General features: G+C 37.3%; 1 non-coding gene across 1 annotated transcript; it reads left to right on the top strand.

The window, feature by feature from the left end:
* Nucleotides 1–16,843: 16,843 nt before the first annotated feature.
* On the top strand, nucleotides 16,844–16,914 carry TRNAG-GCC (transfer RNA glycine (anticodon GCC)). The gene has a single exon. It is a non-coding gene; the product is annotated as a tRNA-Gly (tRNA).
* Nucleotides 16,915–17,500: the final 586 nt, after the last annotated feature.

Here is a 17,500-nt window from a genome sequence, read left to right as displayed (position 1 = left end):
CCCTTTTTGTTTGCGAATCCCTGTTTGTATCCTTTGAGCGCACGCCCATTAAGTAGCGATCAAATCAAGGAAATCGATCAAACGATCCCCGTGCCAGCCCAAATCATGATCTTCACCAACTTGGATTTGGTTCTCTCGCGAAAATCGCGAGTTGCAGAGATGAGAACCATGAAAAGCAAGATCCCGAATAAGAAAACAGAAACCGAGGAAGAGGAAACCACAAGAGTGAAGACTAGTAGAGTCTCGTCTTTTGTCATTCTTTGCTCCTTTTTCACTCAATGATTCCTTCGAATTTGCCGACCAAAAATTCTATATGTCTATTCTATCTATGATATTTCTATATATATAGAATATGATATCTAATATGACATCCGATTTGTCAAAGGGATTGGATTGGTGACTTACCCATTCAGTGACTTTGGCACTGGACGTTCCAAAAACGGGTACTATCGGATCGGGTGAATTAGAGAATAGACAGAGGTCCGTTGGCATTTCAGCCTTTCTTCTCCTTTCAGGGCCTATCCGAAAGAGAATCCAGTACCTCTTGGTCCTGAATATCAGAATAGGACGAACGAACCGGCCTCCGCGGATATCTTTGCTTCGGAACAAAACCCTGCAATCAAATAGATTGTCCCAAGGGCGCCATATTCTAGGAGCCCAAGTTATGCTATTGAAAATTCGTTCCTCTAGCAGTTCCGGTTTGAGCATTCCGTTCCCTTTTTCAAACTCCACTTCTTTTCATATAGCAATCCCTGATCAAAGAGAGAACAATATCCATTTCAAAACATTTCTAACAGATTCCTTAGTTCGGACCGACGAAGTAATGTCACTCGACTATTATCAACCTGACTGCAATCTTTTTCTGTCGGTAAGGATTGCACCAGAGCACCTTCTACTTCTAATAGGCCATGAACTATAGATAGAGAAGAATCATTCTGAGCGAGTACATAAGAAGCGATCCACTTTTTTTCATCGGTTCCAGGGGAAGACCAAAGATCTTGCGCGGCAGGTCCGCCAGAAAAACTCAAAAGAGAAAGAAGTCTCGTTAATCTCTTCATGCTCGTTCCAAGTTCGAAGTACCTTTTGGCCAAAGAAAAACCCGCTTCCTGACACGATTGCCTCTTTATCTTTATATAGATAGATTCTATGGGGTTATTACTTAGTAAGTCTATTTTGTACAAGAGCCCCTCCTATCTGATAGAAAAGGGTCCCATGATCCCGAGCCGATCTTACCTTGGCTCGCAAACCCCAAGTTTGTCTATGAAGAGCTAATCTAATTGTATTTTTTTCTAGAATGGATTTCTTATGTGGAATACTAATGGATAGGGCTTCGTTGCTAAGTGCTACAAGATCTAGTGCACTGGAACTCGTGGTTATGGACCCGAATCCTTTAGTATGGAACATTGTCTTTTCCAAGTAAAAACCCCTAGTATATGAAAGAATGAAAAGGTGCTTTCGTTCTTGTGGAATAAGAAGCCCTCGTACCTTAATGAAAGGAAAATCGTAATTTTTCGTTAGGTATTTGACCAAATAGGATCGTCCAGTTCCTACAGAACCTATCACTAAAATACCCGATAGGGCTAAGCGGAACGAAAAGGGTTTTCCATGAGATGGTAAATGAAAACGATTAGTCCCACACGAGGTTTGGGAATAAGTGATTGTCTGATAATGAGCAAGGAATATACGTCTTTCTGCTAAAGAGGATCTATTAAACTCATAATTCATTAGATCCTTGTTATCAATGCCAACTAGGTATCATAAGTAAATGGATCCCGGTTGTTCAATCCTTTGATAACCAAGGTCATTCTTTGCTAAAGAGAAATGATCACTATGAGTCAGACTCAATAGAATTGGATCCATTCCAAATAGCGAGAATTAGGATTCTTGATCCCTCTCAATCTCTCTTTCAATTCGAGGATCCAGAGAGGTGTTTTCATAGTCATCTCCGAATATTTGCCATCTCGGAATATTTTCGATTTCATTTTTCTATGATATGTCTTTCTATATGAAAATTGGTTATTTACGATGTACGATGATCCCTGTTAAGCATCCATGGCTGAATGGTTAAAGCGCCCAACTCATAATTGGTAAATTTGCGGGTTCAATTCCTGCTGGATGCACACGAACGGGAACATTCCATAAGTCTATTGGAACTGGCTCTCTATCCATGGAATCTCATCCATCATCCATACATAACGAATTGGTATGGTATATTCATACCATAACATAAGAACAATAAGAACTCGAATTCTTATCGATACTGGAACTCAGAGCATAGGAGGGAAAGTCGATTTATGGATGGAATCAAATACGCAGTATTTACAGAAAAAAGTCTTCGTTTATTGGGAAAGAATCAATATACTTTTAATGTCGAATCGGGATTCACTAAGACAGAAATAAAGCATTGGGTCGAACTCTTCTTTGGTGTTAAGGTGGTAGCTGTGAATAGCCATCGACTACCTGGAAAAGGTAGAAGAATAGGACCTATTCTGGGCCATACAATGCATTACAGACGTATGATCATTACCCTTCAACCGGGTTATTCTATTCCACTTCTAGATAGAGAAAAAAACTAAAGGAGAATACTTAATAATACGGCGAAACATTTATACAAAACACCTATCCCGAGCACACGCAAGGGAACCGTAGACAGGCAAGTGAAATCCAATCCACGAAATAATTTGATCCATGGACGGCACCGTTGTGGTAAAGGTCGTAATTCCAGAGGAATCATTACCGCAAGGCATAGAGGGGGAGGTCATAAGCGCCTATACCGTAAAATAGATTTTCGACGGAATCAAAAAGACATATCTGGTAGAATCGTAACCATAGAATACGACCCTAATCGAAATGCATACATTTGTCTCATACACTATGGGGATGGTGAGAAGAGATATATTTTACATCCCAGAGGGGCTATAATTGGAGATACTATTGTTTCTGGTACAAAAGTTCCTATATCAATGGGAAATGCCCTACCTTTGAGTGCGGTTTGAACTATTGATTTACGTAATTGGAAGTAACCAATTAGGTTTACGACGAAACCTAGAAATCGATCACTGATCCAATTTGACTACCTCTACGGGATAGACCTCAACAGAAAACTGTTGAGTAACGGCAGCAAGTGATTGAGTTCAGTAGTTCCTCATAGAAAATTATTGGCTCTAGAGATATGGTAATATGGAGAAGACAAAATTGTTTGAAGCACGCACAGAACCGGAAGCGCCCCTTGTTTCAAAGAGAGGAGGACGGGTTATTCACATTTAATTTGATGGTCAGAGGCAAATTGAAAGCTAAGCAGTGGTAATTAAGACCCCCGGGGGAAAATAGGGATGTCTCCTACGTTACCCATAATATGTGGAAGTATCGACGTAATTTCATAGAGTCATTCGATCTGAATGCTACATGAAGAACATAAGCCAGATGACGGAACGCAGAGACCTAGGATGTAGAAGATCATAACATGAGCGATTCGGCAGATTTGGATTCCTTTCCTATATATCCACTCATGTGGTACTTCATCATATGATTCATATAAGATCCATCTGTCTAGAGATCGTCATATACATCTAGAAAGCCGTATGCTTTGGAAGAAGCTTGTACAGTTTGGGAAGGGGTTTTTTGAGAGAAAAGAAGAATCTACTTCAACCGATATGCCCTTAGGCACGGCCATGCATAACATAGAAATCACACGTGGAAGGGGTGGGCAATTAGCTAGAGCAGCAGGTGCTGTAGCGAAACTCATTGCAAAAGAGGGTAAATCGGCCACTTTAAGATTACCATCTGGGGAGGTCCGTTTAGTATCCCAAAACTGCTTAGCAACAGTCGGACAAGTGGGTAATGTTGGGGTGAACCAAAAAAGTTTGGGTAGAGCCGGATCTAAGTGTTGGCTAGGTAAACGCCCCGTAGTAAGAGGGGTAGTTATGAACCCTGTGGACCACCCCCATGGGGGCGGTGAAGGGAAAGCTCCCATTGGTAGAAAAAAACCCACAACCCCTTGGGGTTATCCTGCGCTTGGAAGAAGAACTAGGAAAAGGAAAAAATATAGCGATAGTTTTATTCTTCGTCGCCGTAAGTAAATACGTAACTAGGAATATGGAAAATTGCATTTTTGGAATTTGCAATAATGCGATGGGCGAACGACGGGAATTGAACCCGCGCATGGTGGATTCACAATCCACTGCCTTGATCCACTTGGCTACATCCGCCCCTTATCCAGCTAAAGGATTTTTTTCTTTTTTCCATTGATCATTATTCTATTTATTCTGACCTCCGTACTTCGATCGAGATATTGGACATAGAATGCCACTCTTTAAAAAGGAAAAAAGGAGTAATCAGCTGTGACACGAAAAAAAACGAATCCTTTTGTAGCTCATCATTTATTGGCAAAGATAGAAAAGGTCAATATGAAGGAGGAGAAAGAAACAATAGTAACGTGGTCCCGGGCATCTAGCATTCTACCCACAATGGTTGGCCATACAATCGCGATTCATAATGGAAAGGAACATATACCTATTTACATAACAAATCCTATGGTAGGTCGCAAATTGGGGGAATTCGTGCCTACTCGGCATTTCACGAGTTATGAAAATGCAAGAAAGGATACTAAATCTCGTCGTTAACTGAATTCTGAATAGAAAGATTAAGAAGAAAAAAAGATTCAAAATAAAGACAGAAATACCCAATATCTTGCTAGAACAAGATATTGGGTATTTCTGTCTTCAAAAATTCTTATATGTTAGCAGAAAAACCTTATCCATTAATAGATGGAACTTCAACAGCAGCTAAGTCTAGAGGGAAGTTGTGAGCATTACGTTCGTGCATTACTTCCATACCAAGGTTAGCACGGTTGATGATATCAGCCCAAGTATTAATAACGCGACCTTGACTATCAACTACAGATTGGTTGAAATTGAAACCATTTAGGTTGAAAGCCATAGTACTAATACCTAAAGCAGTGAACCAGATTCCTACTACAGGCCAAGCAGCCAAGAAGAAGTGTAAAGAACGAGAGTTGTTGAAACTAGCATATTGGAAGATTAATCGGCCAAAATAACCATGAGCAGCCACAATATTATAAGTTTCTTCCTCTTGACCAAATTTGTAACCCTCATTAGCGGATTCATTTTCAGTAGTTTCCCTGATCAAACTAGAGGTTACCAAGGAACCATGCATAGCACTGAATAGGGAACCGCCGAATACACCAGCTACACCTAACATGTGGAATGGATGCATAAGGATGTTGTGCTCTGCCTGGAATACAATCATAAAGTTGAAAGTACCAGAGATTCCTAAAGGCATACCATCAGAAAAGCTTCCTTGACCAATAGGGTAAATCAAGAAAACAGCAGTAGCAGCTGCAACAGGAGCTGAATATGCAACAGCAATCCAAGGACGCATACCCAGACGGAAACTAAGTTCCCACTCACGACCCATATAACAAGCTACACCAAGTAAGAAGTGTAGAACAATTAGCTCATAAGGACCACCATTGTATAACCACTCATCAACAGATGCAGCTTCCCAAATTGGGTAAAAGTGCAATCCGATCGCCGCAGAAGTAGGGATAATAGCACCAGAGATAATATTGTTTCCATAAAGTAAAGAACCAGAAACAGGCTCACGAATACCATCAATATCTACTGGAGGGGCAGCGATGAAGGCGATAATAAATACAGAAGTTGCGGTCAATAAGGTAGGGATCATCAAAACACCGAACCATCCGATGTAAAGACGATTTTCAGTGCTAGTTATCCAGTTGCAGAAGCGACCCCACAGGCTTGTACTTTCGCGTCTCTCTAAAATTGCAGTCATGGTAAGATCTTGGTTTATTCAAATTGCAAGGACTCCCAAGCACACGTATTAACTAGAATATAGATAATAGAAGGCTTGTTATTTAACAGTATAACATAGACTATATACCAATGTCAACCAAGTCAGCCCAAAGATTAGCTATCCATATAACTAAATTAACCAAACCAATAATTTTGTATTTGTAAATGAAGTGAGTCAAAGTGAAAAACTTTGATGGGTCTTTTCTATATGGGTTGCCCGGGACTCGAACCCGGAACTAGTCGGATGGAGTAGATAATTCTTCCTTGTTACAATAGAGAAAAATCCCTCCCCAAATCGTGCTTGCATTTTTCATTGCACACGACTTTCCCTATGTAGAAATAGCCAATTTCTATTCCAAAGAGGAAGTTCTACTAATTTTTTTAATTAGTAAGTTGATTCACCTACTCTTTATTATAATAAAAAGAACATTTCAGAATGAAAAATAGAAAAGTTTTTTCTTGATCATTTATCAACCCTTTCCTGTTTCTTAATTTCGTCTAATGATTAATTAAGAGGGTTGACCAGGTCATTGATACGTATAATATCCAAATACCAAATACGCTCAGTGTGTGATCCACAGAAAGAAAAAAGAGTTGTTTTGGTGAACATCAAAGAAAAAACTTGCTCTTCTTCCATAAAAAATTCTTCTAAAAATGCCGAACCCAATCGTTGCATAAAAGTTCGTACCGTGCTTTTATGTTTACGAGCTAAAGTTCTAGCACATGAAAGTCGAAGTATATACTTTAGTCGATACAAAGTCCGTTTTTTCGAAGATCCACTATGATAATGAAAAAGATTTCTACATATCCGACCAAATCGATCAAGAATATCCCAATCTGATAAATCTGTCCAAATGGGTTTACTAATAGGATGCCCCGATCCAGTACAAAATTGAGCTTTTGATAAGTATCCTATGAGGAGAGTAGCGGGGACTATGGTATCGAATTTTTTCATTCGAGTATCTATTAGAAATGAATTCTCCAGCATTTGATTCCTTACTAACAAAGAACTTTTTTGTACACTTGAAAGGTACCCCATAAAATCGAAGCAAGAGTTTGCTAATTGGTTTATATGGATTCTTCGCGGCTGAGTCCAAAAACAGAAATAATATTGCCAGAAATTGATAAGGTAGCATTTCCATTTCTTCTTCAAAAAAAAAGTGCCTTTTGATGCAAGAATTGCCTTTCCTTGATATCGAACATAATGCATAAGAGGATCCATAAAGAACCATAGGGTTTTCCGAGAAAAACCAGGGTACATTATCCCAAAATGTTCCATCTTCCTAGAAAAGTGGATTCGTTCCAGAAAAGTTCCAGAAGATGCTAATGGTAAGCAAGAAGATTGTTTACGAAGAAACAACAAAAAAAATTCATATTCTGATACATAAGAGTTATATAGGAATTGAAATAGTCTTTTATTTTCTTTTTGAAAAAAAAAAATGGATTTCATTGAAGTAATAAAACTATTCCAATTCGAATAATAGTTGAGAAAGAATCGCAATAAATGCAAAGATGGAACATCTTGGATACGGTATTGAAGGAGTTGAACCAGGATTTCCAAATGGATAGGATAGGGTATTTCTATATGTGATAGATAATCCAAATGCAAAAATTTGTCTTCTAAAAAGGGAAATATTGAATGAATAGAGCGTAAATTCTGAAACTTTGGTATTTCTTTTTCTTTCAGACAAAAAAATTCCCGTAGCGAGAATGGGATTTCCACAACGATCGCAAACCCTTCAGATAGAATCTGAGAATAAAACTCAGAATAAAAATACATTTTTGTAATCCAATAATCGATCTTGGTTAGGATGATTAACCGAGTTATCCAAAAAATTCTGCTGATACATTCGAATAATTAAACGTTTCACAAGTAGTGAACTAAATTTCTTGTTATTACAACTAACAACTATTTCCACAGGTTCAGAACCATTTAATCCATAATGGTGGGCAAATGCATAAATATATTCCTGAAAGAGAAGTGGGTAGACAAAGTATTGTTGACGAGATTTATGTTTTTCTGAATACCCTTCGAATTTTTCCATTTGTATTTCTACTTGAATCAGAGAGAAGAAGCATTTCTCGGTTTATCGAATGATGATACATAGTGCAATATGGTCAGAACAGGGTGTTGCATTTTTAATACAAACCCTGGAAAGAAAGGGAGTCTAATCCACAGATCTTTTTCTGCTCCTTTTCTACCCAATTAGTTTATGTTTGTTCTAATTAAAAAAAAAGAACAGAACAAGTTTTTTATTTTTGCAGGCCAATCGCTCTTTTGACTTTGGAATACAGCCTCTTTATCAATATACTGCTTCTTTTACACATTCAATCCATAACATCCCTTATTCAATCCATAATCAAGAATAATTAGGATTTCTAAAAAAAAAAAGAAAAAATAAAGGGTCCACTCATAGGAAAACCCAACCTTTCCCCGCATCCGGCACTAATCTATTTTTAACGTCTAATTAGAGCGGGGAATCATTCCAATTAGGAAGTTCAGCTCGTTGCTTTTTATTTTACCAGAATTGGAGCCAGGCTCTATCCATTTATTCATTAGACCCAGAAAATCGTAATTTTGGATTCCATTCAAAAAAGATTGATTTTATTACGACATGCTATTTTTTCCATTCATTACCTTTGAGGATCAGTCGTGGTCTTCTAGACTCTACCAAGAGTCTGGACGAATTTGTTGTTTCATCCAAATGTGTAAAAGATCATAGTCGCACTTAAAAGCCGAGTACTCTACCATTGAGTTAGCAACCCAGATAAAAAAAGGATCTTAGATACGATCGAAATCCAAAAATCAATGGAATTACACCGCGCGCTTCTGTCAAAACATTGAACTAGCAAGACATCAAAAGATTTTTTTTATCGACCATGAAAAACACTCAAATGCCAAAACGAACAGGTCCGGTGAAATTCCACTAAAGTAAAGTTAAAAAAAGAGCGACCCTAATCACGATGGCCAAATTCTCCTTATTTTTAGCGATTTTTATTAACAAAAAATATATATTATAAAAAATATATATTATATTGTATGAGAATACATGCAAGAGGAACACCCTTATCATTTGAGCGAAGTGTAGGCGGAAAAATTGAATATGGAGTGAGGATAAAGAGACCCATCTATCTACAAATTCTATTTGTTCAATAGACCTTTGTCAATGGAAATACAATGGTAAGAAAACAAATTAGATAGAAAAAGTAAATAAAATAGGGGCTTATGTTGGATTGGCACGATATAATATAAATCCAAATAGGATTAAAAAAGAGGTAAATTGTGTCTAAATAATTAGACAACTAGGAATACTAATAATCTTCTCCTATCCTATTTTTTGATTCATTTAGTTCTTCAATTAACTCAAAGTTCTTTCTTTTTCTTTAAAGAATTCTGCCTTCCTTAAAATATCATAAACAGTTCTTGTTGGTTGAGCACCCTTTTCAAGGAAATAGAGAATAGCTGGAACATTTAAACAAGTTTGATTCTTTATCGGATCATAAAAACCTACTTTTTGAAGATCTCTTCCTTCTCTTCGAGATCGAACATCAATTGCAACGATTCGATAGACAGCTTATTGGGATAGATGTAGATAAACAACGCCCCCCCCTAGAAACGTATATGAGGTTTTCTCCTCATACGGCTCGAGAAAATGATTCGAATTTCTGTCGATAATAATAGAAATTAGACTATGACGTGCATTAATTTCCTTACAGAAAAAACAAATTTCATTTATACTCATGACTCAAGTGGGCTAATTTTGCCTGACAAACTTCGAAGGCAAAATCCTTCCAAAATTTTTGAGTCGTCTTTAAACTCTTTTCTTTGTCTCATTTCGAACGAATTGACTTTTATTCCTTATTCTAATCCAACTCTGTTGTTGAGACAATTGAAAATTGTGTTTACTTGTTCTGGAATCCTTTATCTTTGATTTGTGAAATCCTTGGGTTTAGACATTACTTCGGGAATTCCTATTTTTTTCTTTCAAAAGAGTAGCAACATACCCTTTTTTCTTATTTCCTTCGATAAAGCATTTATCTCTTCTATAGAAATCTAATAAGAGGGATTGATTCTGATATACTTTTATTGGACTTTCTTCTTATTTTAACCTTTCGATTTATTTCTATATTAAGGATAGACTGACAAAGTTGGCCTAATTTATTAGTTTTCACTAACCCTAGATTCTTTCCCTTGATAAAAAAAATTCTGTCCTCTCGAGCTCCATCGTGTACTATGTTACTTAAACCCAGCGCAAATTTGGTTCGGAACGAATAGAACAGGCTATGTCGAGCCAAGAGCATTTTCATTACTATGGAAAATGATGGATAGCAAAATCCACAATCGATCATGTCCTTCAAGTCGCACGTTGCTTTCTACCACATCGTTTTAAACGAAGTTTTACCATAACAAACATTCCTCTTTTCATTGCAAAGTGGTATAGAGAATTGATCCAATATGGATGGAATCATGAATAGTCATTGGTTTAGTTTTTTTATACTAATTAAAACTTGCTATCTATGGAGCAATATGGATAAAAGAAAGTAAGTATTTATCCGGGAAGCCTCCGCCAAGATCCAATTTATTTAAACCCATATTAAAATTCTATCATATGAATGAAACATAGTTTGAAAAAGACGACTAAACAAGTTTGCTTAAAACTTATTTATTCTTAAATTTCCACCCTCAACGGATGGCTCGAGATGATCAATCTTGAAGTGAGAAAAGAAGGATTGACTCTTCCTCAATAAATAAACTATCAACCTCCAAAAAAGTTTAATTAATTTAATTACTAGAATTAGAATTCTAGTAGTAATATATTTTTTCAGTACCAAAAACAATTAACTATAATAACTAAATAAACTATTCCAATGAAAAGATTGAAAGTTTTTGGTAGTTATAGAATTCTCGTACTTCTTCAACTCGAATACCAAAAGGAAGAAAAAAATATGACTAAGTGATTTTATAGTAGAGGCATATCCTGAATGTGCTTGATAGATCCCATTTTTTCATGAAAATAAAGATAGTCAATTTGACTGGACTTAAGACTTTATTATGTTTTCTGAGAAAGAATAAGATATCATTATTCTCTTTAATAAACTTTTGTCTCGTACGGAATACTATATGATTTCACCGTTTGTTTCATCAGAAACAATCTGGGACGGAAGGATTCGAACCTCCGAGTAACGGGACCAAAACCCGCTGCCTTACCACTTGGCCACGCCCCATTTCGGGTTTTATGCGACACTAATAAACACTAGTATGTTTATTTGTTATTCGTCAATACCATTTCAATTACATAAAAAAGGAGGGATATTCTCTTGCTAGTATTCTACACATGCGGATAATATAGAATCAAAAAAATGCATTGATCATTACATGGAATTCTATTAAGATATTATATGAAAGTCGAATTTATTCCACTCTCATTTGAGAGTGCGAATACAAGGAGGTATTTTGTGTTTGGGAAAGTCCGAAGAAAAAAGATTTTGAATCTGCCTTTTCCTTCTTTCCCTTAAAAAAATAACTCAAGAAAAATCCAATTATTTACTCTACAAGAATGAAATGCTTGTTATGCCTAATATACTTAGTTTAACCTGTATCTGTTTTAATTCTGTTCTTTATCCTACTAGTTTTTTCTTTGCCAAATTACCCGAAGCTTATGCTATTTTCAATCCAATCGTGGATATTATGCCTGTTATACCTCTATTCTTTTTTCTATTAGCCTTTGTTTGGCAAGCTGCTGTAAGTTTTCGATGAAATCTTTAGTACTCTGTATGCCAAATTGAATGATGTGTTCATTCCAAAAAAATTTTAAAATGGGTAAAAGCCGAGAAGTTTTATATTTTTATATTATGAACCTTCGATTCTAAAATTTAAATTCTTCTACATTGAATGGGTAGCTACAGCAATAAATTTGGATCAGCCTTTCTACTCCCCTGCACCTAGGTTGAGCAGGTACCTAAAGGTACCTACACAATACCTAACCACCTAACCCTATTTTTGCTATTGATAAGAGTGCTTATTATAAAAGAATTCTTGCAATTTTTTTCAAGAATTCTTTTTTGCATTTTTAGGTATAAAAAAAAACCATCCTAGTGGATCCGTGTGGTAAGGAAAAACTGGTAATCTATTCCTTAAAAAAAAATCTTGGAGATTATGTAATGCTTACTCTCAAACTTTTTGTTTATACAGTAGTGATATTCTTTGTTTCACTCTTTATCTTTGGATTCTTATCTAATGACCCAGGACGGAATCCTGGACGCGAGGAGTAAAAATTCAGTTTTTTTTTTTCTTATTGGATTTGTTTCGTACATTTATCTATGAGAAAATCCGGGGGTCAGAATTCTTTCCAATTCGAAAGTCCCAAATGATCCAAGGGAGCGGAAAGAGAGGGATTCGAACCCTCGGTACAAAAAAATTGTACAACGGATTAGCAATCCGCCGCTTTAGTCCACTCAGCCATCTCTCCACGTTCCAAAGCGAAAGGTTTCCGTGATATGATATAGGCAAGAAATAAGAAATAACGGTTGCAAAAAACCCCTTTTTTTTCTTTCAAAAGTCTATAAAAATTATATTGCCAATTCCATTTTAATTATATTCTTTTTTCTTAATGTTAATAAAAAAAGAAGAAAATTCTTGTTTTTTCTTTCTAAAAATCGATATTGGCCGAGAGACAATCAAATAGATTTTCTCTTTAGCGGGCATTTCCATATAGGACTTGTTATAATTATAATAAAACAAGCAGGTTATATAAAAAAAACGCTTTTTTTGTCGATTATTTATCAAGAAAGCAAAAAGGGTTCTTATCAAATCCACCATAAAATTGGAAAGAAGCATAAAGTAAGTAGACCTGACTCCTTTAATGATGCCTCTATCCGCTATTCTGATATATAAATTCGATGTAGATGAAATTGTATAAGCGAATTTTTTTTATTTCCTTAGACTTAGACCGCGCAAGACAAGAATTTTTCGCTATTTACGATTTCATATTCTTGTTACTAGATGTTCTATAGGAATAAGAAGAAATCGCAACTCCTTTGCGCTACACATAAAATTGGATTTCGAAGGTCCATTTTTTTTTTTCAGAATCCTCTATTATTTTAGTTCTTCCACCCATGCAATAGAGAGGGAATGGGAAAAGAAGGGTTACTTTTATTTGCATTTTTCCCTTAAAAGATAGACTTTGAAATAGGAGTCTTGGAATAATGCTGAATTCAAAGGTTTATTTCTTTCTATAGTATAAGAAAAACAATTTATTTCTATTTCTATAGTATAAGAAAAACAAATAAATAGTATAAGAAAAACAAATCGAATCAAATTCATGGATTTACCACGACCTCGGTTGTGACTGTGACTCCATAGATAAAAATGGGAAATTTCTCTCTTCGAGACCATTGAAAAAGGGCATTGAACGAGAAAGAAATCGTCCACAGATAATAAAACTATCATATGCCTTGGAAAGTGATATGAGGTGCTCGGAAATGGTTGAAGTAATTGAATAGGAGGATCACTATGACTATAGCCCTTGGTAGAATTCCTAAAGAAGAAAATGATCTATTTGATACTATGGATGACTGGTTACGAAGGGACCGTTTCGTTTTTGTAGGATGGTCTGGCCTATTGCTCTTTCCTTGTGCTTATTTCGCTTTAGGGGGTTGGTTTACAGGGACAACTTTTGTAACTTCTTGGTATACCCATGGATTGGCTAGTTCCTATTTGGAAGGTTGTAATTTCTTAACCGCAGCAGTTTCTACCCCTGCCAATAGTTTAGCACACTCTTTGTTGCTACTATGGGGGCCCGAAGCACAAGGAGATTTTACTCGTTGGTGTCAATTAGGCGGTCTATGGACTTTTGTAGCTCTCCACGGGGCTTTTGCACTAATAGGTTTCATGTTACGCCAATTTGAACTTGCTCGGTCTGTTCAATTGCGGCCTTATAATGCAATCTCATTCTCTGGTCCAATTGCTGTTTTTGTTTCTGTATTCCTTATTTATCCACTGGGGCAATCTGGTTGGTTCTTTGCGCCGAGTTTTGGCGTAGCAGCGATATTTCGATTCATCCTTTTCTTCCAAGGATTTCATAATTGGACGTTGAACCCATTTCATATGATGGGAGTTGCCGGAGTATTAGGTGCGGCTCTGCTATGCGCTATTCATGGAGCGACCGTAGAAAACACTCTATTTGAGGACGGTGATGGTGCAAATACCTTCCGTGCTTTTAACCCAACTCAAGCTGAAGAAACTTATTCAATGGTCACTGCTAACCGCTTTTGGTCCCAAATCTTTGGTGTTGCTTTTTCCAATAAACGTTGGTTACATTTCTTTATGCTATTTGTACCCGTCACCGGTTTATGGATGAGTGCTATTGGCGTAGTTGGCTTGGCTCTGAACTTACGTGCCTATGACTTTGTTTCCCAGGAAATCCGTGCAGCGGAAGATCCTGAATTTGAGACTTTCTACACCAAAAATATTCTTTTAAACGAGGGTATTCGTGCGTGGATGGCAGCTCAGGATCAGCCTCATGAAAATCTTATATTCCCTGAGGAGGTTCTACCACGTGGAAACGCTCTTTAATGGAACTTTCGTTTTAGCTGGTCGTGACCAAGAAACCACCGGCTTTGCTTGGTGGGCTGGGAATGCCAGACTTATCAATTTGTCCGGTAAACTGCTTGGAGCTCATGTAGCTCATGCCGGATTAATCGTATTCTGGGCCGGAGCAATGAACCTATTTGAAGTGGCCCATTTCGTACCAGAAAAGCCCATGTATGAACAAGGGTTGATTTTACTTCCACACTTAGCTACTCTAGGTTGGGGAGTAGGGCCAGGGGGGGAAGTTCTAGATACTTTTCCGTACTTTGTATCTGGCGTACTTCACCTAATTTCCTCCGCAGTCTTAGGCTTCGGTGGCATTTATCACGCGCTTCTGGGACCCGAGACTCTTGAGGAATCTTTTCCATTCTTTGGTTATGTCTGGAAAGATAGAAATAAAATGACTACAATTTTGGGTATTCACTTAATTTTGTTAGGTCTAGGTGCTTTTCTTCTAGTACTCAAGGCTCTTTATTTTGGCGGTGTATATGATACCTGGGCCCCTGGGGGGGGAGATGTAAGAAAAATTACCAATTTGACCCTTAGTCCCAGTGTTATATTTGGTTATTTACTAAAATCTCCTTTTGGTGGAGAAGGGTGGATTGTTAGTGTAGATGATTTAGAAGATATAATTGGTGGGCATGTATGGTTGGGTTTTATTTGTGTATTTGGCGGAATTTGGCATATTTTAACCAAACCCTTCGCATGGGCTCGCCGTGCATTTGTATGGTCTGGAGAAGCTTACTTGTCTTATAGTTTAGCTGCTTTATCTGTCTTTGGTTTTATCGCTTGTTGTTTTGTATGGTTCAATAATACAGCTTATCCGAGTGAGTTTTATGGACCCACCGGGCCAGAAGCTTCTCAAGCTCAAGCATTTACTTTTCTAGTTAGAGACCAGCGTCTTGGAGCTAATGTGGGATCCGCTCAAGGACCCACAGGTTTAGGTAAATATCTAATGCGTTCCCCAACTGGGGAGGTTATCTTTGGAGGGGAAACTATGCGTTTTTGGGACCTTCGTGCTCCATGGTTAGAACCTCTAAGGGGCCCCAACGGTTTGGACTTGAGTAGGTTGAAAAAAGACATACAACCTTGGCAAGAACGACGCTCAGCAGAATATATGACCCACGCTCCTTTAGGCTCTTTAAATTCCGTGGGTGGCGTAGCTACCGAGATCAATGCAGTTAATTATGTCTCTCCTAGAAGTTGGTTATCAACTTCTCATTTTGTTCTAGGATTCTTCTTTTTTGTGGGCCATTTATGGCATGCAGGAAGAGCCCGAGCTGCTGCAGCAGGTTTTGAAAAGGGAATCGATCGTGATTTGGAACCTGTTCTTTACATGAACCCTCTTAACTAAGATTTTCTTATTTATACCTGTTCTACTTTTTTTCTGTTCTGGCTCGGTTATTCCATCTAGCCGAGCCATTCATTCCTTTTTATGAAAGAAAGATAAGGGACAGAAAAAAAAAATAAATAAAAATGAAAGAAACAAACGTATTCAATAAGCAAAAGGAGAGAGAGGGATTCGAACCCTCGATAGTTCCTAGAACTATACCGGTTTTCAAGACCGGAGCTATCAACCACTCAGCCATCTCTCCACAGCCTAATCCTTATTTTACTCCTACAAATAGAACATAGCCATATAAAAAATAAAAAGATTTATTAGCCTCTAGAAAGATATCAGATACAAGTTCCTTTTCGATATATCTCTGTATACTGTATACACGGATACAGGATCCGCTATACCCGCTTGTGAAATAAAGAGTAAATAATCTCTTCTCACCCCCATATCCAAATAAAAAAGCGGTTTAAGTAATAAATTTGAATTAAAGAGAAGAATCAATGGATTCATGATTAAACCCCTCCTACTTCTTGTATTTTTTTACAATTTTGGTTTAAGTGAGGGATCAAATATGTAGTCAACTTTATTTGATGGTAGCTTGGAGGATTAGAAATATGACTATTGCTTTCCAATTAGCTGTTTTTGCATTAATTGCGACTTCCTCAGTCTTAGTAATTAGTGTACCCCTTGTATTTGCTTCTCCTGATGGTTGGTCAAATAATAAAAATGTTGTATTTTCCGGTACATCATTATGGATTGGACTAGTCTTTCTCGTAGCTATTCTGAATTCTCTCATTTCTTAAATGAAATTTGGTTAATATTTATTAACCCCATAAAAAAGAAATAATAAAGGCCATTTCTTCTAAAAAATTAGAATAGTGAGACGTATTAAAACGCAATTTGCGTTCCGAATTGCTAGCTCTTCTCTTTCAGTATTATGAAATTCCATTCCCATTAGAATATTCATTGACAGATAATAAAAAAAGGAAAACTCTAATATAATAGAAAATGAAATGAAACGGTCGACCCAGACATAGAAGGTCGACCCAGGCGGATATACGCTATAAAATATATACCGTAGCGAGCGTAGTTCAATGGTAAAATATCTCCTTGCCAAGGAGAAGATACGGGTTCGATTCCCGCCGCTCGCCCGCTTAATTTATCAAAGTACTATGATAAAAAGTTTAGTCTAGTTAACTGTTTAACTACTTATATTAAATTAAGTATTAATTAGGTGTTAGTCTAGTGCCGTATCCCTTACTATCTTACCCTTCCTTTGCATCCCACTCAAAAAAAGAGGGCGCTCCAGAGGCAGAAATAGAACTCGCCAACAGAGCTCCAAAAATTGGGTATTAACTGAGACAAACAACGGGCAAACTTTTTTTAAAGGGAAGGGAGAGGTAGACTGTCCCTTTCGTTTCATTTTTATTTTCTGCAGGGTAGGGAGAGGCCTTGCGCCTTCTTTTTTTGAAGGCAAGTGACTTCGCAAACTGCTCAATTTTGCCCTCTAGGGCCGGGAACTAATGAATAAAAAAGGGTTGGATACGCCCCTCTACCATACATATCTAGAGAAATAGAATAGTCCTTTTATACAGACTGCTAAGTGCGGAGACGGGAATCGAACCCGTGACCTCAAGGTTATGAGCCTCGTGAGCTACCAAACTGCTCTACTCCGCTCTGGAGTACCAGAAACTGGTGGACAAAAAAGGCTTGAATACAAGCCTCTAACATGTCTAG

The sequence above is a fragment of the Triticum urartu genome, unplaced genomic scaffold (assembly GCF_056163025.1).
Source record: "Triticum urartu cultivar PI428250 unplaced genomic scaffold, HENAU_Tu73 scaffold2, whole genome shotgun sequence".
NCBI classification, from domain to species: domain Eukaryota; kingdom Viridiplantae; phylum Streptophyta; class Magnoliopsida; order Poales; family Poaceae; genus Triticum; species Triticum urartu.
The sequence above is the reverse complement of the archived record's forward strand: the minus strand, read 5'-3'. Positions and strand labels throughout refer to the sequence as shown.